The sequence below is a fragment of the Triticum aestivum genome, chromosome 3A (assembly GCF_018294505.1).
Source record: "Triticum aestivum cultivar Chinese Spring chromosome 3A, IWGSC CS RefSeq v2.1, whole genome shotgun sequence".
Taxonomy (NCBI): domain Eukaryota; kingdom Viridiplantae; phylum Streptophyta; class Magnoliopsida; order Poales; family Poaceae; genus Triticum; species Triticum aestivum.
This window is the reverse complement of record NC_057800.1, coordinates 337,160,586-337,187,585: the sequence shown is the minus strand read 5'-3', so window position 1 is coordinate 337,187,585 and position 27,000 is coordinate 337,160,586.

Below are 27,000 nucleotides of genomic sequence, written 5' to 3'. Positions count from 1 at the left end.
AGAGGTTTCTGTATATATAAGAGGTTTTGGTGTCGAGCACAAGTCAGGGGGGTCTCCAGGCTGTCCACGAGGTAGGGGGCGCGCCCAAGGGGTGGGCATGCCTCCCACCCTCGTGGGAAGCCCGGGACTCTTCTGGCCCAACTCTTTTACTCCATGGCCTTCTTCTGGTCCAAAAATAAGCTTTGTCAAGTTTCAGGTCAATTGGACTCCGTTTGGTTTTCCTTTTCTGCGATACTCTAAAACAAGGAAAAAAAGAAACTGGCACTGGGCTCTAGGTTAATAGGTTTGTCCCAAAAACCATATAAAATAGCATATAAATGCATATAAAACATCCAAGGTTGATAATATAATAGCATGAGTACTTCATAAATTATAGATACGTTGGAGACGTATCATAAGTCTTCATTACAAGTTCCTACATCAACTACGCATCTACTCAAGGAGTACATCCATAGAACATTGCGCCTCCACGGCTCGAGCGTCGTCCATCACGGGAGCGAAGTACTGCTCTGGGCGCCTATGCTCCTTCCCAGTTGGCGGAGGACCGATGGCCATATCGGCGGGCTTTGATCTTCGAACAATGCACAACTTTTTTGCAAACACCATCTGAGCCCCCTCAATGCACACCAAACGCTTGACAACATCAATCCGGGCAGACGCGTCACATAGCTTCACCACTAGACCGAAGTAGCTGCTTGCAACGGGCTCGGAGGGCCATAGCCAGACATAGAGCTCCTTCATGGCCGGCTCCGCCATTCAGTGAATCTCCATCAACTACTTCATTTGATTCATTAGGAGGGGAGGGAGCTCGGGAATCTAGAATTGCGCCCAGAATAGCCTTAGCTCAGCGTCACCCTCCCGGGAAGCATAGTACCTTGTGGCATCGGCCAAACTCATTGGGAGATCTGTAATGCTGCTTGCGGAACGCCGGACTCGGGTGAGAAACTTGAAACTTTGGCCACCAAATACACTCTGCAGTAAGTACTGCTTACCGTTGGAAATTTACTTCACTTGTTGGAGCTCCTCCCGGGTGCTCCGTGTCTCCGACCGCACCTCTTGGATCTCCGTCTTCATGTTCTCCAATGCGGTGGTGTGCTCCTTGTTCTTTTGCTCAAGGTCCTCACATTTCTTGACAGCATCCTTGAGCTCTTGTTGCACTTCGGCCACCTAGGCCTCATGTTTCTCGCATTCGGTTTTCACCAACGCAAGATCGGCAACCGCCTGTTCGGCCATCGACTTATGTTCAACTGCTTCCTTTCTAGCCCGCAGCAGTTCGGCCTTGAGGCTTTTGACCTCCATGGCGGAAGCTGCAAAATAGTCTCCCGCTGAAAGGATAATTTTGGATACCTTGTTCGATGAAGAATCCCAAGGAACCACATTTCACTAACCTTTTTCCTCGTCGAACTGCTTGTTGACGAGGTCAAGCTCTTCATCAGAACGTTTAAGCTTTTGATTCATCTCAGCAAGTTCAGCGCCATTAGCTGCCGCCGCTAATGCTGAAGCCTGCATTCATGTAACAAGCACCTTGGTTAGCCTATCATTCTAGTGATCTGGATCCTCAACCAGGTTTCTTTTCAAAACCTGTCAGAGTCTCGGGGGCTTTTATGTATAAGTAACGTTAATATCCTGACTATAACATATACATTAAGGAAGGAAATCACATTACTTCGCTTACCTCAATGCCTGTCAGGAGGCCGTCAAAAGCTTATTTCAATCCACTGTTAACGAACCGAACATTTTGTAAAACCACGCCCATCAGTGCGCGATGCTCGTCTACTGTGGAAGAGCCGTTCACGGCCTCCTCCATCAGGTTCGGCCACTCCGCCATGACCCGAACCCCGGTGCTTAGCACTGGTGGCGGGGCCTAGCTCCCCTTTTGTTGAAGGGTGGTTGTGACGCTTCGGAAGGCCTTGAAGGATCCGGAATCGTCTTGTGAGAAGGCTGGGTTTGCCCAAGCTCCTTCTCCTGGTCTTGTGCGGCTGAAGTGCCAACTTCAGCCATGCCAACATTGACATCACCTCCCGGATTCGTCATGGGAGGAGCCCTATGGGATAGCACCTACTCGGTCTCTCCAATGACCGCAGGAGGCACCGAATGCGAATTGCCCCCGCTTTCCACCAGATCGGCTGGCGAAGAGGCGCCCTCTGATATCTCGTCGATGGGAAGATCGTGTGGTGGGCTACAACAGGAGTGTGTACATGCAGTTAGTATTGGGCTAGTGAAACCAATGCCTGGACAGTGTTCGGATTCTCAGCTTTCCGCGTGGGGTTTAACCATGTGAACCTTCTCTAGGACCTTCTAGGAGGCTACGGACTCCTTATCGTAATCCGAACTGTCATCGGGTATGACCAACTTCCCCCTACTCCTCTTCGGAGGATGCCCTTCTTCGGCCTTGGCGGAGGCCGCTCTTATTTTGGTGCGGGGGAGTCACTCTCTTCTCCCCCATCTTCGTCTTGCTCCCCATCATGAGTGGAGGAGGCATGGGTGTCGCAGGACTTGGTGTCCGAAGGGTTCCGTGGGCAGAGGCCTTCCCGGGCCTCCCTCACGGGGTTCTTCTTTTTCTTTTTCTCCTTTTTCTCTGGCGCCTTATAAGGTGTTGCGGCCAGCATTTCTTTCCGTTGTGCCGACCTGGGGTCTTCGGGCAGCGGGGCCGGACTATTCATCTTCTCGGCCTTCTCGAGCCAACCCTATGGAAATAGGACGGTGAAGAGTAAATCTACTATAATGAGAATGACCGGCTTTGGAGTGCATGAAAGCCTTGTTACCTTCTTGGGCGGGTGTTCGGCATCGAGGCCGGCGTCCTCCTCATCTTCTACTGGCCAATCCTCTTCTTGGGGTTTGAATAGCACCCTGCACAGCTTGTCGTAGGTGGTGTCGAGGAACTGACGCATGGTGGTGGGGTCTTCTGACATGTATTCCCATATTGGGGTGTCCCGCTACTGGCAAGGGAGGAGGCGGCGATTGAGCATCACCTAGATCATGCTAGTTAGCTCGATACCAGCCTTCGTCACGCTAAGGATGCGTTTCTGTAGCATTTCCACTTCTTCGAAGGGCCCCCAATCGGGGCTCTCCTTGGTCCATGACATCAGCCTCATGGGTGATCCAGATCTAAACTCTGAGGCTGCCTCCCAGGCTACCTCACGTGGTTCCGTAATGTAAAACCACTCACTCCGCCAAAACTTGATAGTGTCTATAAATGTGTCTATCGGCCAATCTACGCGAGTAAGCTTGCTAACCATGCCCCCCTGCAATCCTCTTGTTGGCCGTCTACAATCTTCAGCTTCACATTGAACACCTTCGGCCATAAGCCAAAGTGTGGATGGATCCGGTGGAAAGCCTCACAAATGATGGTGCAGGATGAAAGGTGGAGGACGGAGTTCGGGGCTAGATCGTCAAAGTCTAGCCCATAAAAGTACATCAACACTCGAACGAAGGGGTGGAGTGGAAAGCCTAGCCGCATGATGAACTGGGGGATGAACATCACCCTCTCTCCAGGCTGCAGTGTGGGAATGACCTTGCCTACTTCTGGGGCCCGGTAAGCGACAATGACTAGAAGATAGCCAATGCGCTTTAAGTCCTCGATATCCTTATTCGTGATGGTCGAGGCCTCCCATTTTCCACCCATGCCGGATCCCGCCATCACCAAGTACGGGGAGTGGAGCTTTGGAGAAAACTTGAGACGGGGCGTTTGAGCTCTGTGGATCAGGAGAGATGCGGCGAAAGGAGGAAGAAAGGTGTACAAGGATAACCGTGGTTGTTTCCTTGTGTATAAACAGTCAGGATACCAGGAGTCCTTTAAACGCATCGTTGGCCTCTCCACTTCCTGATATATTTGAAGCATCGCGTGCTCAATAGGACAACTTGCTAATTCTTGTTGATTCCATGTGAAATTTATTTGTGTTTTGGGCTCGCGTCTCTACTATAGTCTATCCTAGGACCAGCACTCGACCACTTTGAGCGAATTTTCAACTTGCATTAATTAACGTGGTTGTAGCATTTTCTTTGCACATATATAAAGCCAACCCAGCTCCACATATTTATACACCGTGCATACATATGCTCACCTGGAAATCACTTTACCCAACTTTTGGAGTTATTTGACACCATTGGTGGCCGGTCACCACCTGCTGCATGGTAAGAATTTGTAAGACTTTGGTATTTGCTATACTGTGAGTGTTTTACCACCACATCCCAGTAGTTCAAAGGAACATTATTTTTGGATTTTGTTTCTTGTTTTTACTAATTATGACAGGATCTAGAGTCAATTCATGGGCTTTGTCGGTTGTGGGAGACGTGCCACCACCTAAGCAAATACCACAACTGTCATGAGAGGTGGACAAACATCCAAATTCACATGAGTAGGTTATTGTTTCTATACCACCATTTAATGGCCATTTTAGACATGCTTTATATACTGAATGGGAGTTCGGCATAAATAATATATTTGCTTCCCATAATTTTTATGAGTGTAAAAAATTTAAGGTTGTGTTTGGTTCTTTCACTGGTTATGCTCTAGTTTGGTGGAGTGAATATTGTCGGTTACACCCTAATGATATACCTACTACTTGCGATGATTTGAAACTTGCCATGCGACATACATTTGTTCCCGCTTATTATACTCGTGACATGATTAAAAAGTTACAACATTTAAAACAAGTTAGTGACACTGTAACGAAATATTATGATGCTTTACAAACTACCTTGTTGTATTCCTCTTTAGAAGAAAGTGAAGAATATTTTATGGATAGATTTTGGGGAGGATTAAATCGTGACATCCAGGAGATACTAATTCATGAAGAATGTTATCCTCTGGACCATTTGTTTTGTCTTGCTTACAAAGCTACAGGAAATAAAACGACGTGTTGCCCACAAGGAGAACAAGCGCAAGGTGCACATTCCAAGAGTTCATACGGTTGTTCCTTCAACTACTAGGCATACTATGACAACCACACCCGTTGTTGTGAGGACTACATCACCCCCACCATGTGACACATCATCACCGAGAGTGCCTACATCATCTGAGTTGGTCATAAGAAGTAATGACAAAGGTATTGATCTTCCACCTCCACATGAGTATGATGAATGCCTTGTTAATTTGAATAAACCATGTGATGAGCTACCCACTAATTTGCTTAGACCACTTGTTTTAGCGGACTATGTTTATGATTTGATTTTGCCATGTGATCAAACAACTGCAATATCAACAATGTCAAGTGCACCCATTGAATTAACCACGAAAGAACCATGTGAATCAGGCAATAAAATAGATTAAGATCAAATACGTTTGAAAATAATTGTGCCAATGTTTAATCATTTTGATATGACCTCTAATATTGGTGATGTTTCTATGTCCGATAACTTGTTGCATGTTTGCTTATTTTAGCATGTTGTAGCATGTAAATTTGAAACAATTAAAGTTTACTCACCAATATTGGGATGGTTTAATGATGAGCATTGCCAACCTTTTTATATGATTAAGAGCTTCACTACTATGTGCAAACAGAGTTGCAATATATTCATGCCTTTGACTTTATGGAATAACATTTTGGATTTATATTTCTTGACTTTCGAAGAGGTCTCTTGTATAACGGTGTCACATGTGCCACAACTGTGATCAGTAAAAATAGATGACATATACATATATAGTTTTTACACCTTGTCTCTTTTGTTAACCACATTTCAGATTAAGCAACGTTGAGGACGCCTTTATTTTCAAGAAGGGAAGGATGATGAGGACATGGCTAGCACAGTTACACCCACAACACCTGCTACTATACCTATTGGAGCAATTACTAGAGCTCATGCATGCCAGTTAAATTATTAGGTACTTTCATTTCTTGGTAATGTTTCTAATGTTCATGAGAATATGATGCTCCCTAACATAGATACAGTTGTGTTGCTTACAATTGAAGGACTTAGCATGGACAAGAAGGATGAACATTGGAGCATGATCAAGCATGGAGATGAAGGCTCCTGCAAAGAGAACAAGAACGGAGGAGACAGTGGAGAATTCCGCACTTTGAAGCCACCATGATGACATGAGGAACATGGACAAAATATATAAGATGGCCTTTCATAAATTTCGTCCATAGCTTATTATTGGTGCAGGGCCACCTTATTTTTGGGATAGGTCCATGTATTTTTGAAATACACTTAATAGGCAGTTTTTAGAGTCTGTATTAATAGGGAAAGGACTTAGGCCAGAATTTAGTCCCACCTTGCCAAGGGTGGACGAAATTCCCCTGTGTCTCCCTATAAATACAGCCCTTAAGGCACCGTTTAGAGTTGGGTTTTATTTAGTAAAAAGTTAGCCACTCTTGCAACTTTGTGTACTTCGTTTGAGTCCAACGACTAGACCAAGACCTCTTATGAAACCCCACTTTTATCCATATTCGCAATATTTAGCTAGCTTAATCATATTCTTGCTTATTCTTCAATTGCTTGCAGGAATAGACCTTCATTGTCAGGCTCATCGTGCTTCCAGCATCATCAGTAACATCAGGAGATTGATTTAGCGATTTCTAAGGTGCAACGTCGTGAACATTTGTAGTCGGGTTATCAAAGTCGACTCCACCAAATCGATAGTTATCATCTCGTCGTAAGATCGGGCCCCTCACCTCTACCATGACCTAGGGTTAGTTTTAGGCCACCTTGGGACGTCCTCCCACCTCCTTGGCTGCCACCCCTTTCTCCTATACAAGTAGATCCATCTAGTAGCTTTTTCCTTGGGATTTTTTATTTAAAAGTTAGCCATTGCAACTTTGTGTACTTTGTTTGTGCCCAACGACCAGACCAAGACTGCTTCCGGATCGCCACCATTATCAATACTTCATCTATATTTGCAATATTCAGACATATTCTTGCGTGTTCTTCGATTGCTTGTAGGAATAGACCTCTATGGTCGGGTTGATCGTGCTCCTGCGTGGTAAATAACCTCTAGGAGTTGGTTTAGCGATTTTGTAGTCGGATCGTCAAAGTCATCTCCAATAAATTGATATTTATCATCTCATCAAAAGATCGGGACACCCTCGCCTCTATCAGGTATCAATTGATAAAATGGAGCACAAACGGTATTTCAATGCTTGAAAATGAGGCCTAGGGTCTGTACTATCACTAGTGCAATCTCTCAACAATGCTAATATATTTGGATCATATAACCATCCCTCAATGTGCGATGAAGAATCATGCCAAAGTTCCTATCTAGCGGAGAACATAAAAAGAAATTGTTGGTAGGGTACAAAACCACCTTGAAGCTATCCTTCTCGATTGATCTATCCCAAGTTTTTATTAAAATAACACCAAGTTATCCTTTCCGATCAATCTATCAAGAGTATGTACTAACATAACACCAAATAATTTCAGATTCATAATACTCAATCCAACACAAAGAACCTCAAAGAGTGCCCCAAGATTTCTACCGGAGAAACAAAGGCAAGAACATGCATCAATCCCTATGCATAGATTACCCCAATGTCACCTCGGGGATCCGCGAGTTGAGTGACAAAACATTTATCAAGTGAATCAATATGATACCTCATTGTCACCATGGGAATTCATAGCAAGACATGCATAAGTGTTCTCAAATCCATATAAGTATTCAATCCGATAAGAAAAAAATCTCAAAGGGAAAACTCAATTCACAACAAGATAGAGAGGGGAAAACACCATATGATCCAACTATATTAACAAAGCCAGCAATACATCAAGATCGTGACATCTCAAGAACACGGGAGAGAGAGAGAGAGAGATTAAACACATAGCTATTGGTACAAACCCTCAGCCCCAAGGGTGGACTACTCCATCCTCATCATGGCGGCCGCCGGAATGATGAAGAGGCCACCGGTGATGATTTCCCCCTCCGGCAGGGTGCCGGAACAGGGTCTAGATTGTGTTTTCGTGGCTACAGAGGCTTGCGCCAGCGAAACTTATGATCTAGGGTTATTTCTGATGGTTTCCCTATTTATAGGAGTTTTTGGCATTGGTGTAACACAAAGATGGGCCTCGAGGTGACCACAAGCCACCAGGGCATTTCTGGACCTCTGGCATGCCTTGGTGGGTTGTGCCCACCTCGTGGCTCTTCTGGACCTCCCACGAAGCTTCTAGTGCCTCTTTTGTTCCAAAGAAATCGTCAAAAAGTTTCATTGCATTTGGAGAACTTTTATTTCTGCACAAAAAACAGCACCACAGTAGTTCCGCTGAAAACAGCGTCAGTCTGGGTTAGTTCCATCCGAATCACATCAAAACCATATAAAATTTTTGTAAACATGGCATGAATACTTCATAAATTATAGATACATTGGAGACGTATCAGCATTCCCAGGCTTAATTCGTACTCGTTCTCAAGTAGGTAAATGATAAAATAAATAATTTATGAAGTGTGAATGCTAGCATAGTGCATAAGTTTGATAAATGATAATTTCAATCACTTTTCCTAGCATCATAACGGCAACTCTTTCTCATAAAACTCATCATGATAAAGTAGCAATTGAAAACATATTTTTTGTTGTGCAAAGCTCCCTATCATATTCATCAAATAATCTTTCTTTTGTAGCATGGACATTTGGACTTGAATGATTCAAAGCAATAGTCTATAATTTGACATGAAGACATCAATACTCAAGCATACTAACAAGAAACCACGTCTTTCAAAATATCAACGCTAAAGAAAGCTATCCCTATCCCTTTATGCTCAATCATTGATCCATTCATGAAACACACTCGAATATTAGCTACATCCAATGCACAAGTTTGATCATAGTGCTCCCTAGTTGGTGCTTTATAAGAGAAGATGGAGACTCGGATACAAATTGCATAAAGTAAATAGATAGGCCCTTTGCATAGGCAAGCAGAGATTTGTAGAGGTGCAAGAGCTTAAAGTTTAAATTGAGAGATACAAATATTTTGAGAGGCATACTTTTCCCGTCAACGAAAATGACTAAGAGTTCCCAATACTTTCCACGCTAGATATACCATAGGCGGTTCCCAAACATAAAATAAAGTTTATTCCTTTTTCCACTATACTTTCACACTCCACGAATAGTTGTATCCACGGGTGCCGTCCATACCAACACTTTCCATGGAATTTCTTATTGACAACATAAAGTAAATTTCTTTTCCATTTCGAGACTGGGCATCCCTATTACCACCATACTCACGTCCAATCACAAGTGAATAGACGCTCAACTTGAGAATAACACATCTAGCATGAAAAATATTAGCCACCCCCTGCCACTTCATGAGCGGAACAAGCACACAAAAAGGAAATTCATTTTTAAAATTAGAGATGGAACATACAAATTTGCTTAGAACAGCACGAAAATACCGCATATAGGTAGGTATAGTTGACTCATATTGCAAAACTGGGTTTAAGGATTTTGGAAGCACAAGTAGTATCTCTACTTAGTCCAAGTGAAGGCTAGCAAATAGATTGAGAAGTAACCAACCAAGAAACAAAAATTCACATAAACGAGCATTGAGCATAACTAACACCGAATAATGCACCACAACTAGGATGTAATTTCATTGCATAACTATTGGCTTTCGTGCTTGCATAGGGAATCACAAACCTTAACACTAATATTCTTACTAAAGCATAATTACTCACCAACATGACTCACATATCACATCATCATATCTCAAAACTATTACAAAGAATCAAGTTTATTTTTTCCAATGATCTTCATGATATTCAATTCATTCAAAAAATTACTCATAGGATATAAGTGAAGATCAAGCAAGTAGTTAAGTAGATAGATAGCTATTTGAGGACTCACTTATTTATAACTTTCAGATCTAAGTGTTTTATTAAAACAGCAAGAAAAAAACTAAATGGCATTCCAAGAATAGCACAACCCATGTGAAGAAGCAAAAACTTTCGCTCAACCGATACTAACCGATAGTTGTTGATGAAGAAAGGTGGGATGCCTACTATGGCATCCCCAAGCTTAGATGCTTGAGAGTTATTGAAATATTGACTTGGTATGCCTTGGGCATCCCCAAGCTTTAGATTTTGTGTCTCCTTAATTCCTTTTATATCATGGTTTCCCTAAATCTTAAAAACTTCATCCACACAAAACTCAACAGGAACTTGTGAGATAAGTTAGTATAAATCGATGCAAAACCTTATCATTCTCTACTATAGCAAATAACTAAAATTATTATTCAACATTGCATACAAAATTCCTTTGCATATTTAATACTCCTATCCTCAAATAGAATCATTAAACAAGCAAACATATGCAAACAACGCAAACATAACAGCAATCGGCCAAAACAAGATAGTCTATAAAGGAAGCAAGAATATCAATACTTCTTTAACTCCAAAAATTCTGAAAATTTACCACACTATAGAAAATTTATCATATCTTATTGTGCAAAAATTTCAACATTTTATAACATTCTGACTTTTTTCAAGAATTCACACACTAGCGTTCAACTTTCTGTTTTCAAACAACAACTCAAATACTTGCAAAATAAGCATGGTGAAGGATACTCATGAACTTCTATAGAAATAAAGGATGCAAAACATTATTCTAAATAACAGTGAGCATATACTAATAAAATAAAATGATGCTCCAAGCAAAACTCATATCATGTGACGAATAAAAATATAGCTCCAAGTGAGGTTACCTATAATGTTGAAGACAAAAGAGGGGATGCCTTCCGGGGCATCCCCAAGCTTAGTTGCTTGGATTTTACTTTAATATTACCTTGGGGGTGCCTTAGGCATCCCCAAGATTAGGGTTTTGTCACTCCTTACTCTCCTCATATCGACATCTCACCTAGAACTTGAAAACTTCAATCACACAAAACTTACGGAACTTCGTGAGATGGGTTAGTATGATAAAGACAAATCATTCACTTTAGTACTGTGAAAGACAAGATTCATAATTATTCTCACACAACGCCTACTGTACCTTATAATTTACACAATTTATATCACTTAATATAACCTATGGAAACACTAAAACAAGCAAACTATGCATTGAAAACGGGATCTGTCAAAAACAGAACAGTCTGTAGTTATCTGAACTTTAACCATACTCTTGTAACTCCAAAAATTAGGAAAATGTAGGTAATTTATATATCAATCATCTTAAAAAATTCAAATCAAAAGCATGTTCTAGTGAATTTTCAAAATTCCTGGACTGAGCGCAAAAGTTTAGGTTTCTGCACAGAATCAAGTCAACTATCATCCATACTATCCCAAAGGCTTTACTTGGCACTTTATTGAAACGAAAGAAATAAAACATGATTACTATATTAGCCTAATCATGTGAACACAAAAAATAGTAGCTAAAAGTGTTGTGTTATCTCCCAATAAGCGCTTTTCTTTAATGCCTTTTAGCTAGGCATGATGATTTCAATGATGCTCGCATAAAAGATAAGAATTGAAACATAAAGAGAGCATCATGAATCACATGACAAGCACATTTAAGCCTAACCCACTTCCTATGCATTGGGATTTTGTGAGCAAATAATTTATGGGAGCAAGAATCAACTAGCATATGAAGGCAAAACAGGTGCAACTTTAAAACCTTCAACATAAAGAGAGGAAACCTGATATTAGTGAGAAGCCTACAAGCATATGTTCCTCTCCCATAATAATTTTCAGTAGCACCGTGAATGAATTTAACAATATAAATATCACATAAAGCATTCTTTTCATGATCCACAAGCATAGAAATTTTATTACTCTCCACATAATCAAATTTATTCTCATGGATAGTAGTGGGAACAAACTCAACAAAATAACTATCATGGGATTGAAAATTAAAATCATGATGACAAGTTTCATGGTTATCATTATTCTTTATAACATACATATCATCACCATAATCATCATAAATAGCAAATTTTTTGTCATAATCAATTGAAACCTCTTCCAAAATAGTGGATTCATCACTAAATAAAGTAATGACCTCTCCAAATCCACTTTCATAATTATTAAAATAAGATTCAACACCCTCCAAAGTAGTGGGACATTAGTACCTAGAGTTGACACTCTTTCGAACCCACTTTCATCAATATAATCATCATAAATAGGAGGCATACTTTCATCATAATAATTTTTCTCATGAAAACTTGGGGGAGTAAAAATATCATCTTCATCAAATATAGCATGCCCAAGCTTTTGGCTTTGCATATCGTTAGCATCACGGATATTCAAAGGGTTCATACCAACATCATTGCAATCATGCTCATCATTCAAAGATTTTCTTTCAAACATTTTATAGAATTATTCTTCTATCAATTGAGCACAATTTTCCTTTCCATCATTTTAAAGATGAATAATATGATGCAACCTCAATTCCATTTTTTGTAGTTTTCTTTTTATAAAAAAAACTAGTGATAATAGAAGAAACTAAAAGATTCAATTGCAAGATCTAAAGATATACCTTCATGCACTCACCTCCCTGGCAACGGCGCCAGAAAAGAGCTTGATGTCTACTACACAACTTGTTCTTGTAGACTCGTGTTGGGCCTCCAAGCGCAGAGTTTTGTAGGACAGTAGCAATTTTCCCTCAAGTGGAGGACCTAAGGTTTATCGATCCGTGGGAGGTGTAGGATTAAAATGGTATCTCTCAAACAACCCTGCAACCAAATAACAAAAAGTCTCTTGTGTCCCTAACACACCAAATACAATGGTAATTTGTATAGGTGCACTAGTTCGGCGAAGAGATGGTGATACAAGTGTAGTAATGATAGTAGATATTTATTTTTGTAATAGGAACAATAAAAAACAGCAAGGTAGCAATTGATAAAATGAAGCACAAATGGTATTGCAATGCTTGAAAATGAGGCCTAGGGTCTGTACTGTCACTAGTACAATCTCTCAACAATGCTAATATAATTGGATCATATAACCATCCCCCAACGTGCGATGAAGAATCAGTCCAAAGTTCCTATCTAGAGGAGAACATAAGAAAAAATTCTTGGTAGGGTACGAAACCACCTCGAAGCTATCCTTTCCGATCGACCTATCCAGAGTTCGTCCTAAACAACAACAAGTTATCCTTTATGATCGATTTATCAAGAGTTCGTACAAAGATAAAACCAAATAATTTGAGATTCATAATACTCAAGCCAACACAAAGAACCCCAAAGAGTGCCCCTAGATTGCTACCGGAGAAACAAAGACAAGAACGTGCATCAACCCCTATGCATAGATTACCCTGATACGTCTCCAACGTATCTATAATTTTTGATTGTTCCATGTTGTTATATTAACAATCTTGGATGTTTTATAATCATTTTATAGTAATTTATATCATTTTTTGGTACTAACCTATTGACATCGTACCAAGTGCCAGTTGCTATTTTCTACATGTTTTTTACATCGCAGGAAATCAATATCAAACGGAGTCCAAACGCAACGGAACTTTAAGGAGATTTTTTTGGACCACAAGGAACATAATGGGCCCTGGCTGCGCCTGGGGGGTGCTCTGAGGAGAGCACAACCCACTAGGGCGCGCCAGGAGGCCGAGGCGCGCCCTGGTGGGTTGTGCCCACCTCGGGTGCCCCCCGGACCGTCTCTCTGCTATATAAATATCCCAATATTCCCAAAACCCTAGGGGAGTCGACGAAATATTGATACAGCTGCCGTAGAGTCCAAAACCACCAGATCCAATCTAGACACCATCTCGGATGGGGTTCACCACCCCCATTGGTGCCTCTCCGATGATGCGTGAGTAGTTCTTTGTAGTCCTTCGGGTCCGTAGTTAGTAGCTAGATGGCTTCCTCTCTCTCTCTCTCTCTCTCTCTCTCTCTCTCTCTCTCTCTCTCTCTCTTGATTCTCAATACAACGGTCTCTTGGAGATCCATAGATGTAACTCTTTTGTGGTGTGTTTGTTGGGATCGATGAACTTTGAGTTTATGATCAGATCTATCTTTTTAAATCCATGAAAGTTATTTGAGTTTCTTTGATCTCTTATATGCATGATTTCTTATAGCCCCGTATTTCTTCTCTGATATTTGGGTTTTGTTTGGCCAAATTGGTCTATTTATCTTGCAATGGGAAGAGGTGCTTTGTAGTGGGTTCGATCTTACGGTGATTGATCCTAGTGACAAAAGGGGAATCGACACGTATGTATCGTTGCTACTAAAGATAAAACGATGGGGTCTATCTCTACATAGATAGATCTTGTCTACATCATGTCATCGTTCTTATAGCATTACTTCGTTTCTCCATGAACTTAATACACTAGATGCATGCTGGATAGCGGTTGATGTGTGGAGTAATAGTAGTAGATGCAGGCAGGAGTCGGTCTACTAATCTTGGACGTGATGCCTTTATAATGATCATTGCTTGGATATCATCATGATTATTTGAAGTTCTATCAATTGCCCAACAGTAATTTTTTCACCCACCATTTTCTATTTTTCTCAAGAGAAGCCAGTAGTGAACCCTACGCCCCCCAGGTCTCTTTCTCATATATTTGCCTTTGCGTTCTAGTTTTCCTTTGCTTTTATTTTCAGATCTATTAAACCAAAAATCCAAAAATACCTTGCTGCAATTTATTCTTATTTATTTTATTTGGCGTTCGATCTATCAATCTATTACAACTTTCTCCCATCCACGCACCAATTTCTGGCGCCGTTACCCAAAATGGATTGACAACCCCTTTAACACGTCGGGTTGCGAGTGGTTGTTATTTGTGTGCAGGGGCTGTTTATGTTGTGTTGCTTGGTTCTCCTATGGTTCGATAACCTTGGTTTCACATCTGAGGGAAATACCTACCGCTGTTGTCTTGCATCATCCCTTCCTCTTTGGGGAAATACCGACGTAGCTTCAAGCCGCATCAAAAGGAATTTCTCGCATCGTTGCCGGGGAGGATCTTCAACATATACCAGGTTCCTAATCACAAATATCATCTCCTCGCAATTTACATTATTTGCCATTTGCCTCTCATTTTCCTCTCCCCACTTCACAAAAATTTGCCGTTTTATTTGCCCCTCTTTTTCCGTTCGCCATTTTCTTGCCGGATCAGTTTTTGTGTGCAATTTTGTTTGCCGTTATTATCGTCATGGATAGTTCTTCCTCCATTGCGTGCACTCCCGAGAACAAGGTTCTCAACTTTAAACAAAGAGGAGGAGAAAATTTCAAAGATGCTTGGTATAGAATTTGCAATGCTCATAATAGACCTATCTATAAGCAATCTACTATTGTTCTTCTTCGTTGCTTTTATTTGGGCATCACCACTTGGTATAGATTCGTCCTAGATACGATTACTAGTGGAAATTTCTTGATGTGTCCCTCTCTTGATGCTTCTAATGCTATGGGAAATTTAGTGGGGTCACCACCCCTTATGATTAATGAAACAACTTTGACTCTTGAGCATGTTATGGAAAGATTAGATCCTATTGAAAAGAAAACGCTTACTGAAGAGCATATTGAAAATTTGGATAAAAAGATGCATATTTTTTCTACTAAGATTGGGTCAAAAGTGGGAGAAGTTTTTAAGTTGTTAAAGGGAAAGGGGACCGTAATTCATGAAAGAATTGAAGAAAGTCTGTCTCGGATTGATAAATTAGAAGAAATCTTTAGTAATTTGAGCATGGCTTTTGCTTTTGCTAAAACTATTGAAAAAACTCCCGTAAAGATTGCCAAGACTACTCCAGTTACTAAGAACAAGGGTGCAACTTCTAATAGTAAAGAGGATCTTAAGATGATTAGCATTCACCTAGATTTTGTCGAAGTTATAAGAGATCCCTTTGGTAAGAATGAATTCTTTAAAATTGTTCCTAGGAGTATTGTAATTGAAAATATTTGTGCTAAATCTTTGAAGAACTATAAGTGTTTGATTCAAGAGTTGAACAAAGATGACAAAACTTAGATCCTTGCTTTATGCCTAGCTAAGGGCGTAAAACTATAGCGCTTGTTGGGAGGCCATCCAATGAATAAAATTTACTTTTACTTTTTACTTCCTGTTTTTGAGTGTTTGCACAATTATGCTACTGTTATGATTGTGCTTTTTATGTTTTAATTAGTGTTTCTGCCAAGTAAAGCTTTAGGATCTTCTTGGGTGATAGTTCTTTGATCTTGCTGAAAAAACAGAAACTTTTGCACTCGCGAAAATAATTCTCATTTTTAACAAGAGAGAGAAAAATACCCATTCCTCTTGAAGTAGATGAATATACATATTGCTTAGGCCGTCCTATTTTTTCAGAATTTTTGGAGTTACAGAATTATTCGAAATAGTCAGATTGCTACAGACTGTTCTGTTTTGATAGATTCTGTTTTCTTTGCGTTGTGTGCTTGTTTTGATGGATCTATTGTTTTCTTTGATGAGTTTTTGCCATAGAAAAGTTGAAATATAGTAGATATAATGCAAGAACAACATATGAATTGGTTTGATACAACACTTATAGTAGTGATTTATTTTCTTATATTAACGGATCTCACGAAGGTTTTGTTGAGTTTTGTGTGATTGAAGTTTTCAAGTTTTGGGTTATCTTACGATGGATGAAGGAATAAGGAGTAGAAGAGCCTAAGCTTGGGGATGCCCCAGCATCCCAAGCTATTATCCAAAAATGAGCAACCAACTAAGCTTGGGTATGCCCCCGAGTGGCATCCCCTCTTTCTTCTAACGACCATTGGTATTTTACTCGAAGCTATATTTGTTTTACTTGGAGCGTCTTGTGTGATATGAGTTTTTACTTGTTTTATTTTGTGTTTTAAGTCTTGATCCCTTGCTGGACACACCTATTTGAGAGATCCAAAATTATGTCATGACTTGTTAGAATTGCTCTCTTTGCTTCACTTAAAATTTTATGAGCTATGGACTTGCTCTAGTGCCTCACTTATATATTTTTGAGCACGGTGTGCTTTAGTATTTTTGAAGAAATGCTCTCTTGCTTCACTTAGATTTATTTGAGAGTTAGTAAAATTTTCAAGAAATTATCTCTTGCTCTACTTAAATTAATTTGAGAGAAAGAAAGAAACATTATGCTCATGATCTTCACTTATATTTGTTTGAGCTTATGAAAAGCAACACATGAAAATTAGTCCAAAGTGATAGATATCCAAGAAGGATATAATAAAAACTTTCATGAAGATCATTGGACAAAATAAACTTGATTCTTAGTAATAGTTTTGAGGTATGATGATTTGATATGTGAGTTATGTTGATGAGTAATTATGCTTTATTAAGAATATTGGTGTTAAGGTTTGTGATTCCCTATGCAAGCACGAAAGTCAATAGTCATGCAATGAAATTATATCCTACTTGTGGTGCATTATTCGGTGTTAATTATGCTTAATGCTTGCTTATGAGATTATCCGTTTCTTGGTTGGTCGCTTCTCAATCTTTTGCTAGCCTTCATTTTGCACTAAGTATGATCTCTACTTGTGCATCCAAAATCCATTAAACCAATTTTGCCACATGAGTCCACTATATCTACCTATATGCGGTATTCTTTTGCCGTTCTAAGCAAATTTGCATGTGCCATCTCTAATTTTCAAAATAAACTTCTCTTTTGTGTGTTCGTTTCGCTCGCGGAGCGGTGAGGGGTGGCTAATATTTTCCATGCTAGATGTGTTATTCTCACGATGAGTGTTTATTCACTTGTCATTGCATGAGAGTAAGGCAAAGGTATTAGGGATGCCCATCCTGAAATGAAAAATGAATTTACTTTATGTTGTCAAGTAATAAATTCCTTGGAAAGTGTTGGTATGGAGCTGTGGATATGGCTAGCCATGGAAAGTGAAAGTATGGTGGAAAAAGGAATAAACTTTATTTTCTGTTTAGGAACCGCCTATGATATATCTAGCATGGAAAGTGTTGGGAACTCTAAGTCATTTTTGTTGGTGGGATGGATACACCTCCCAAAATGTTTTTATCTCTAAGTTTTTCGCTTTGAGCTCTGGCACCTCTACAAATCCATATTTCCCTCTGCGAAGGGTCTTTCTTTTACTTCATGCATTTTTTGTTTTTGAATTTGTGTCTCCATCTTCTCTTATAAAAGCACCAACTAGGAGGCAATATGATCGTACATTACTGTAGGATGGTCCAAACGCGACACTACGATCAGAGACCCTTCGACGAAACTGTGTGCGATGCCATAATCGCAGACGATTGTGTAAAAACTATCAAAAAGGTGCAAAACGTTTGTGATGACAGATGCATCAAACATAGTTCAGATTTTAGTTGCGTGTGCGATGCAGGGCATACAGTTCAGTTCAATTAACTGTTTGGGATGAGGAGGAAAAAAAGAAACGGGCAGCCAGATGAAGGCGTGTGCGATATATAGCATACGGTTCACTAGGATGAACTTTGTGTGATTAGGCAACACAATGGAAACGGTTCAACTGAACAAGATGTGTGTGATACGCGGCAAACATGTTCGTAATCAGAAATGTGTGCGAAGACCAATAATAACACAGACGATTGCTGCTAATAAGCCGTGTGATTTGCTCTGTCTACAGTAGAATAACATGTATGTATATATATATAACTGAAATAAACATCCAATTACATAAGTGACTATATGGATCATTCGCACACACCTCAATATACAATCGCATGCATTCTAAAGTAGGAGAAATGATCTTCTAGTCATCTACTTCTTGTGACACTCCCTCCACTGCTATGTGGCTCGATCCCTCATCTGGGTCAGGAAGAAGACAGTTCCTCATGTCAACGATCCGCCTGTACATTTTGTAGCTTGTGTACGCGTCCATGGCCGTGTACTTGACATGTTGTTCATCCAGTCTCTCATGCCACACACTGTGCCAGGCGTTCCTGTCCTTATTGCTCTCATTCTTCATCTTCATGTAGTAGGGGTCGATCATGGCCGAGGCGAGGTCAACCAGGGAGTTCAGTTTGTTTTTTTCGCTACCCAAGACCTTGTAGTGGCACTGTATGTTGACAAGATTCGGGCATTTCAAGCCCGAAACCTTGAGCGCTTTCGTATCGTTGGTGGTGTCCACCGCAGCAAAACTGTAGTCGGAGCTATTGATAAACCTGGAGAAACGCTCGCAAGGCATTGTGGCCAGGTAGTAGTGGTAGGCAAGGACGTCATGTCGCACGCACAACTGGGCGATGACAACCTTCTAATCGTGCCCGACACGACCCATGGTGTACTTGAGGTCGAACCCGACCACTTGGTACTTGTCCTCGGCAAGGAACTGCTCCATTGGATGGAGCTCTCCACCGAGACCGGATCGTTCGTGTACACCACCGAGAGAGCCTTCCCCCTCATGTGGGTGTCCATGACGTGTTGCATGGTGAACTGCCCGTTGTCGTCGTCGGCCGCTAGGAGCACCATTGGAGCCACGGGGAGCGCCATTGGAACCGTTGGATGTTCTCTCTGTATGTGTCCTCGTGGGTGTGCTTATCGTGTCGTGTGAGATGCAAGATGAAGGTAAATGGCCGCATGAATAAAAGGGGGACAGGCGGCGTGGATTCTCGGCGCATCCGCATGGCATTTTTTGCAGCGGGTAACTGCATCGTCGTGCTGCGCCCGGCGCAACAGCATGCACACGAACGTGCGTGATCGTGCGCCGGCACCAAACACTGGCTGCGCGCGTGGAGGGACGAGGGCAGACCACCCGGAGGGACGCGAGAGCAGAGCGCGCATGGCGGTATGCGAGCAGAGCGCGTCACGGCCGCTTGAACCGCAAGCAACCACACACATAGAGCAGTTGAACACACAGTAAATGGTCGCCTACAAGCCGATCGACAATTGCGTCGCTGCATAGAGAGCGGCCGTGTGCTACCACCTCCATCTAGTCTATAGTCCCCTTTATATTCTGTGCCATACTTTGCCCTCAAATTTAACCAACAAAATGTTAATACATGTTATAAAAATTATATAATTGGAACTATGTTCAAATACAAATCCAACTATGTAATCTTTGGCGACATGCATTCGTATTTTATTAGTTAAATCATACTTATAAACCACGATGGGGGTATAGTAGGTAATTAAATTGCAAATGTTTTTTTATTAACCGTATGTGTGCATGGCCTTTCATCCTCCTCTCGCACGTCTTGTCACCCCGCTGCCGCAGACGGCTTACAGCGCAAGCTTGCGCAGCGCGCGAGGGCATTCTTTTTGCCAAACTGTGGCGCCAATGAATCGTCGGTGAGCCCACTCCCGCGTGACCTCACAGGTTCCCACGCAATCTTCCGCCTGACTTGGTGAAATCCCCCAAAATCCCAATGCTTACCGGCCTGCTATAAAAACCCTCATGGTCGGCGAGTCCTGCATCACATTTTCCCTCCCTCCCTGTAGCTTATCTTGTCTGCTTCTCCCACAATCGCCAATGGCACCGGTCCGTCGTCATTGCTCAGCCACTCTGCCATCATTAGAGGACAGCTCCAGCTGGGAGGCTAGACCGCGGCAGCGACGCAGTCCCCGGCGTAGTGTAGTGCGCGTGGCATCCCTATTGGGTGTGCGCGGAACACCCACCACACGCTCCGCCGTTGGTGCCTGTCGGCAGCTGTTGCTGGCCGCCATTGCCACCACACCACCGTCGAAAGCCAGGGCCATCACCTGCTCCACTGTCGCGGCCCGAAGGCGGGAGGTGGCCGTCGTGGCTGGCACCCCACTGTCGGCCACCGTGGCCATCACCCGCTCCACCACCGGGGCCCGAAGGCGGGAGGTGGTGGTCGTGGCCAGCACCCCATCGTCGGCCGCCGTGGACGCCAACCCACCGTCGACCGCTGAGGTCATCACCCGCTCCACCACTGCCGCCCGAAGGCGGGAGGCGCGGGTGGATACCCGCACGTGCGTCAGCGACCTTGCGTGCTACATCGAGTTCTCGCAGGAGGAGGAGGAGCGCCTCGTCGAGCACGTAAAGATCCTTACCGCCGCCATGGCCGCGACACATTCCGCCTCAGAGGCGAGGAATTAGGAGATCTACGAGGAGAACCACCGTTTCGAGAGGGGTCATCTGGAGCGGCAGAGGGCGTTCGAGGTGAGCGTCGCTGAAGCTGCAATAGTGGCAGGCACCATATTGCGGTTGCCCAGCTCATTGGTAGGCTCCTCTTCCTCTGCCTCTTACTAAGCGCTCGGCAGAGGAGAGGCAGCCGGAAGTAGTACAAAGCCCCTCCGCAGTAGTAGTAGTATTTAGGGGTTATTTTGTTCAGCTCATCTGGCTATATATGTGGTGGAACTGTACAATGTACTTAAAATTAGCTAGTATATATAGTTGAACTAGATATTTCAGTATGTGGTTGGCAACAATTGGGGAAAAGTTTGGTCGGTTCAGCTGTCGAGTTGAACTGTTTGTATAAATTAAGAACGACTGCTTAATCTATGAATGAAATCTATGATTAATTACTAAATTTTAGTTGCAAAAATTAGATACTGCCAGTGATTTTTAGCTTCATATTTTGACAAATCGCAGTGTTACAATGTTTACAAATGGCAATGTTACTAGATCGACAAATGTCAATCTTTCCAGTTTGACGAATGGTAACATACCCAATATGACAGATGCAAATCACACCAAATTATTTGTAAGTGGTTGCACACGGGTCATCCAAAAGAATCGTTTGCGTTGAAGAGATGCACAAATCCTGCTCCTCGGTTTGCATCATGTCGTCCTCGGGTCGACGGGCGAGGTGCGGGAGGATGGCAGCTGGAGGCGCTGAGAGGTAGCATTCGACGACGGCGTCCCATGCCGCTGAGGGGGGTGCGTGCACGGAGAGGAAGGCAGACAGCCATGGAAATCAAAGGGCTCGTTTCCTAGTGAGCCTACGCAGCGTAAAACTCACATGCTTCCCGGTGAGCCTGCGCATTCGAGGACAGCTTGCACACCTCTTGGTCAACCTGCACACTGGACTGCACTCGCACGCCTTCTGTTCAGTCAAGGTCAAGTAGCTGTCCGCACGACACCCCCTACAACCATTAAAAACCAAGACACATGCCATCACGTGAATGGTTAACAGAACGCACATGGTTTGCTTTATACAAACGTTTGAGATATTAAAGTGGCAGCTATTTTTTTAAAATGCCTTCGTTGGCTGTCATTATTCGAGTGTGCCTTCTTTCAAAATGGACACAAAAAATACCACAGCATGTCGGGTGCCATTCCATCAGAGAATGCCAGGTTTCATGAATTTCACCCGAGTTTTGGATTTACTAGAATTTAAAAATAAAGTATGTCAACGTTTTGTCGGCAATCAACGGTGCCCTGGTGTTTGAATTCCATTCCCATTTCTTGCATGGGACCTAGGCATGCACCCAAGGACACATATTTGAATTTTTTTCAACCAATTTATATGCACTGGAGCATGTGCATGTAGTTCGAATTTGAATTATGCACATAAATGCATTGAAAACTCAGTTAATGCATAAAATGTCCAAACGAACCCCGAAAAATCACAAAAATTGACACAACAGTCCTATTGTTCTATGTTGACATGAGAAAAAAATTGAAAGCAATAAGAGGCAATGGATATCGTTTTGTCCCCAAAGGTGGGACGTTCCCTACTGAAACCATCATGTTTGTTGTGAGAAGCTCTGGTTTGTGAGAAGCATATACCCAAACCTGCCCCAAATGGGACAAAAAATTTATCACGGCATGTTGATGCCGCTCCATGATACCATGCCAAGTTTCATGAATTTTAGACGAGTTTTGGATTTACTAGAATTTAAAAACCAGGCATCTCAATGTTTTGCCGGCAATCAACAATGCCCTCGTGTTTGAAATTCATTACCATTTCTTGCATGGGACCTAAGCTTGCACCCAAGGACACAGATTTGATTTTTCAACCAATTTATATGCACTAGAGCATGTGCATGTAGTTCAAATTTGAATTATGCACATAAATGCATTGAAAACTCAGTTAATGCATAAAAATGTCCAAACGAACCCTGAAAAATCACAAAAATTGACACAACTCTCCTGTTGTTCTATGTTGACACAAGAAAATTTTTGGAAGCAATAAGAGGCAATGGATATCGTTTCGTCCCCAAAGGTGGGACGTTCCCTACCGAAACCATCATGATTTTTGTGAGAAGGTCTAGTTTGTGAGATGCATATACCCAAACCTGCCCCAAATGGGACAAAAATTTTACCACGGCATCTTGATGCTGCTCCATAATAGAATGCCAAGTTTCATGAATTTCAGACGAGTGTTGGATTTACTAGAATTTAAAAATAAAATATCTCAACATTTTGTCGGCAATCAACGGTGCCCTGGTGTTTGAAATTGATTCCCATTTCTTGCATAGGACCTAAGCATGCACCCAAGGACACATATTTGATTTTTCAACCAATTTATATCCACTCGAGCATGTGCATGTAGTTCAAATTTGAATTATCCACATCAATGCATTGAAAACTCAGTTAATGCATCAAAATGTTGAAACGAACCCCAAAAAATCACAAAAATTGACACAACACTCCTATTGTTCTATGTTGACACGAGAAAAAATTTGAAAGCAATAAGAAGCAATGGATATCATTTCGTCCCCAAAGGTGGGACGTTCCCTACCGAAACCATCATGCTTGTTGTGAGAAGCTCTGGTTTGTGAGAAGCATATACCCAAACCTGCCCCAAATGTGACAAAATATTTACCATGGCATGTTGATGCCGCCATGATAGCATGCCAAGTTTCATGAATTTTAGAAGAGTTTTGGATTTACTAGAATTTAAAAAGCAGGCATCTCAATGTTTTGCCGGCAATCAACAGTGCCCTGGTGTTTGAAATTCATTCCCTTTTCTTGCATGTGACCTAAGCATGCACCCAAGGACACAGATTTGATTTTTCAACCAATTTATATGCACAGGAGCATGTGCATGTAGTTCAAATTTGAATTATGCACATAAATGCATTGAAAATTCAGTTAATGCATAAAAATGTCCAAACGAACCCCGAAAAATCATAAAAATTGACACAACACTCTTGTTGTGCTATGTTGACACGAGAAACAATTTGGAAGCAATAAGAGGAAATGGATATCGTTTCATCCCCAAAGGTGGGACGTTCCCTACCGAAACCATGATGCTTGTTATGAGAAGCTCTGGTTTGTGAGAAGCATATACCCAAAGCTGCCCCAAATGGGACAAAAAAATTACCACGGCATGTTGATGCCGCTCCATGAGAGCATGCCAAGTTTCATTAGTTTTAGACAAGTTTTTGATTTACTAGGATTTAAAAAGCAGGTATCTCAATGTTTGCGGTCGAGTGACAGTGGCAAGGTGTTTGACATTCATTCCCATTTCTTGCATGGGACCGAAGCAGGCAACCAAGGACACAGATATGAATTTTCAACTAATTTATATGCATTAGAGCATGTGCCTGTAGTTCAAATTTTAATTATGCACATGAATGCATAGAAATCTCAGTTAATGTATAAAAATGTCCAAGTGAACCCCGAAAAATCCCAAAAATTGACACAACACTACTGTTATTCTATGTTGACACTAGGGAAAAACTTGAAATCAAGAAGAGGCAACGGATATAGTTTCGTCCAGAAAGGTGAAATGTCCCTACCAAAACCATCACACTTGTTGTGAGAAGCTCTGGTTTATGAGAAGCTTATACCCAAACCTGCCCCAAATGGGACAAAAAATTTACCACGGCATGTTGATGCCGCTTCATGATAGCATGCCAAGTCTCATGAATTTCGGACGAATTTTGGATTTACTAGAATTACAAAAGCAAGTACGTCAATGTTTGCCAGAGAGCCATGGTGTCGTGGTGTTCGAATTTCATCCCCATTTCTTGCATGGGAGATAAGCATAAACCGATGGACACATATATGATTTTACAACCCATGTTGGTGCACCGGAACATGTGCATGTAGTTTAATTTTGAATTGTGCACTTGAAATGGCTGGAAAACAAATTTAATGTATAAAATGTTCAAACGTACCCTGAATAATTCGATTTTTTTGTGACACACATATAGTTGCATGTTCACTCCAGATAAAAGGTCTAGCAATTCAAACACCGTACATTGCCGCTGTGACCCCATTATGCAATTCAAATCAAGATGAAAAATCAAGTAGATCACACACAGTTTTTTATCACCAACCGTGTGAGATGCAACACAAAATATCCTGGAGCACCATCAGTGTATAGTACGCCTATGGCTTACGCGAGAAGGTGCGTCGGCTACAGTCCACAGCCGGTGTCTCAAGCACACTAGCTCGCTCCCAAAATATCATTTCGCTGTTCAATCATCGCTGGTGAAAGATGGGCACGTGGACCCGCATCATGAGGGCAACTTCGGTGGCCCACTCTAGCGAGAGCGCGGCCTTAGCCGCCATGCACATTCTAACAAGGTGCGGGAGCACGGCCGCAATCTGCGCCCGGGCGGCAAAGGCAGCCCAAACGGCCGTTGTTGCTTCTTAGGTGGCGGCAGCAACATCTGCCTTGGGGATAGCAACTGGCGAGAGTGGCACAACAGTTGTCCGTTCCGTAGCGGTGGCCTTAGCCCTGATGGAGGCCGCCCATGCCCAGATCCTAGCGATCACCGCACAAATCGAACGAAGCTTCTCCGACAACGGTCGGCAACCCACGGTCGAAGAGCTGGCAATTGCCGAGAGCGTTCGAGCTGCCGTCCGTTCCTCCGCCGCATACCTTGTGACGACGGAGCCCGTCCAAGCCTAGATCACGTTCGCCCACGCCCAGCTCATGGCGGCCTTTTATAAAGAGATGGCGGCTGCGGATGGCGAGATGCTTGCCGAGTATGGTGTGATGGATGCCATGGAGCCCCTTCCCTAGGAGACCATCGGGTTCGAGCTGGACATGGAGGCAGCGGCAGAGAATGACGAGCACCAGCCGTAGTAGTACTCTTTGTTTCGTTTAATTAAGAGCGTCGGTCTGTAATTTGTTAGAGTAATGTTTAGGTCAGCTAACTTTGATTAATTGCTGAACTTGATCGATTAAGAAGTGTGGGTGTGTTGTAGTCTCCTTTGTGTACACAAATTATGCAATGACGTGGATGACCACTCTAACCATGGAAATTCGAACCAAAATTTTTGATGTTCAAACTCATCTCACACAGGTTAAGCTATCTGAATCATTTGTGATGTTCACACATCGTACACAGTTCTGAATATGGGACCGTGTCTGATGACACTTTGCGCACCAATTTTTTCGCTGAAGCGATTTCAAATTTTTGGCTTCTGCGGAAGTATCTACCTCCCCGCCCCCTCCCCCTTACCAAAAGCCACATTTACCCTGTTTCCGCCTTCCTTTCCAACTTGAAACCTTCACTCCTTTCTTGCAGCTCCGCCTCCTCCTCGGCGACCCTCCTTCATGTTGCACGGCCTCGTCTATCCAGGCAGGTAATCCACACTCGACCCCCATCCTCCTCCTTCCACATCCCAAATGCCCCGATCGCCAATGCGAGCGCGACACCTTCCACCCAAATCTCCGACCCCTCCACCAAATAAGCGCCTCCCTAAGCCATGGTGCATGCAAATATAGCCTGGATCTCAAGGAGCATTTGGCAGCGGAGAAGCAAATCGTGGTCGCGCGCGCGGATGAGGTCGCGATGGCTGCCATTCGTGCCGCCCCCTAGATCTTGGAAGAGGACCTTGCCATTTGCTAGCTATGCCGGTTAAGCATGCTCGATTTACCCATTGCGTGTGCTGCTCCTGCCTTTCCTTCACAAATTCTAGTGAATTGTGCTATCTAATTTTACCATGCAATCTGTTGCTCTAATGTATATGTTCTATATGTCGTACAGTGTGGTGCTCACTTATTAACTGTTTCGTTAATTAGTTGTCGTCGTCAGTTAACTGTTTGGTTCAATTCTGCAAATGTGATGTTCAATTCTTCAGGCTGCAATTTTGTATTGTCTTCAATGTGAGAAATAAATCAAATTTATCTTTACAAAATGCATGAGAAACGAATACAATTGCTATATTTACAAGTTGTCAAGCATGCTTGGTTTGGTTATACATTGTGCAATGTGGTGCTCAGTTAACGTTTGGTTCATTTGTGTTGTGGTGTTTAGTTAATTGTTTGGTTCAATTCTGCAATGCAATGTTCAATAGTTTTGGGTGCATTCTGTTATTGCATACCATGT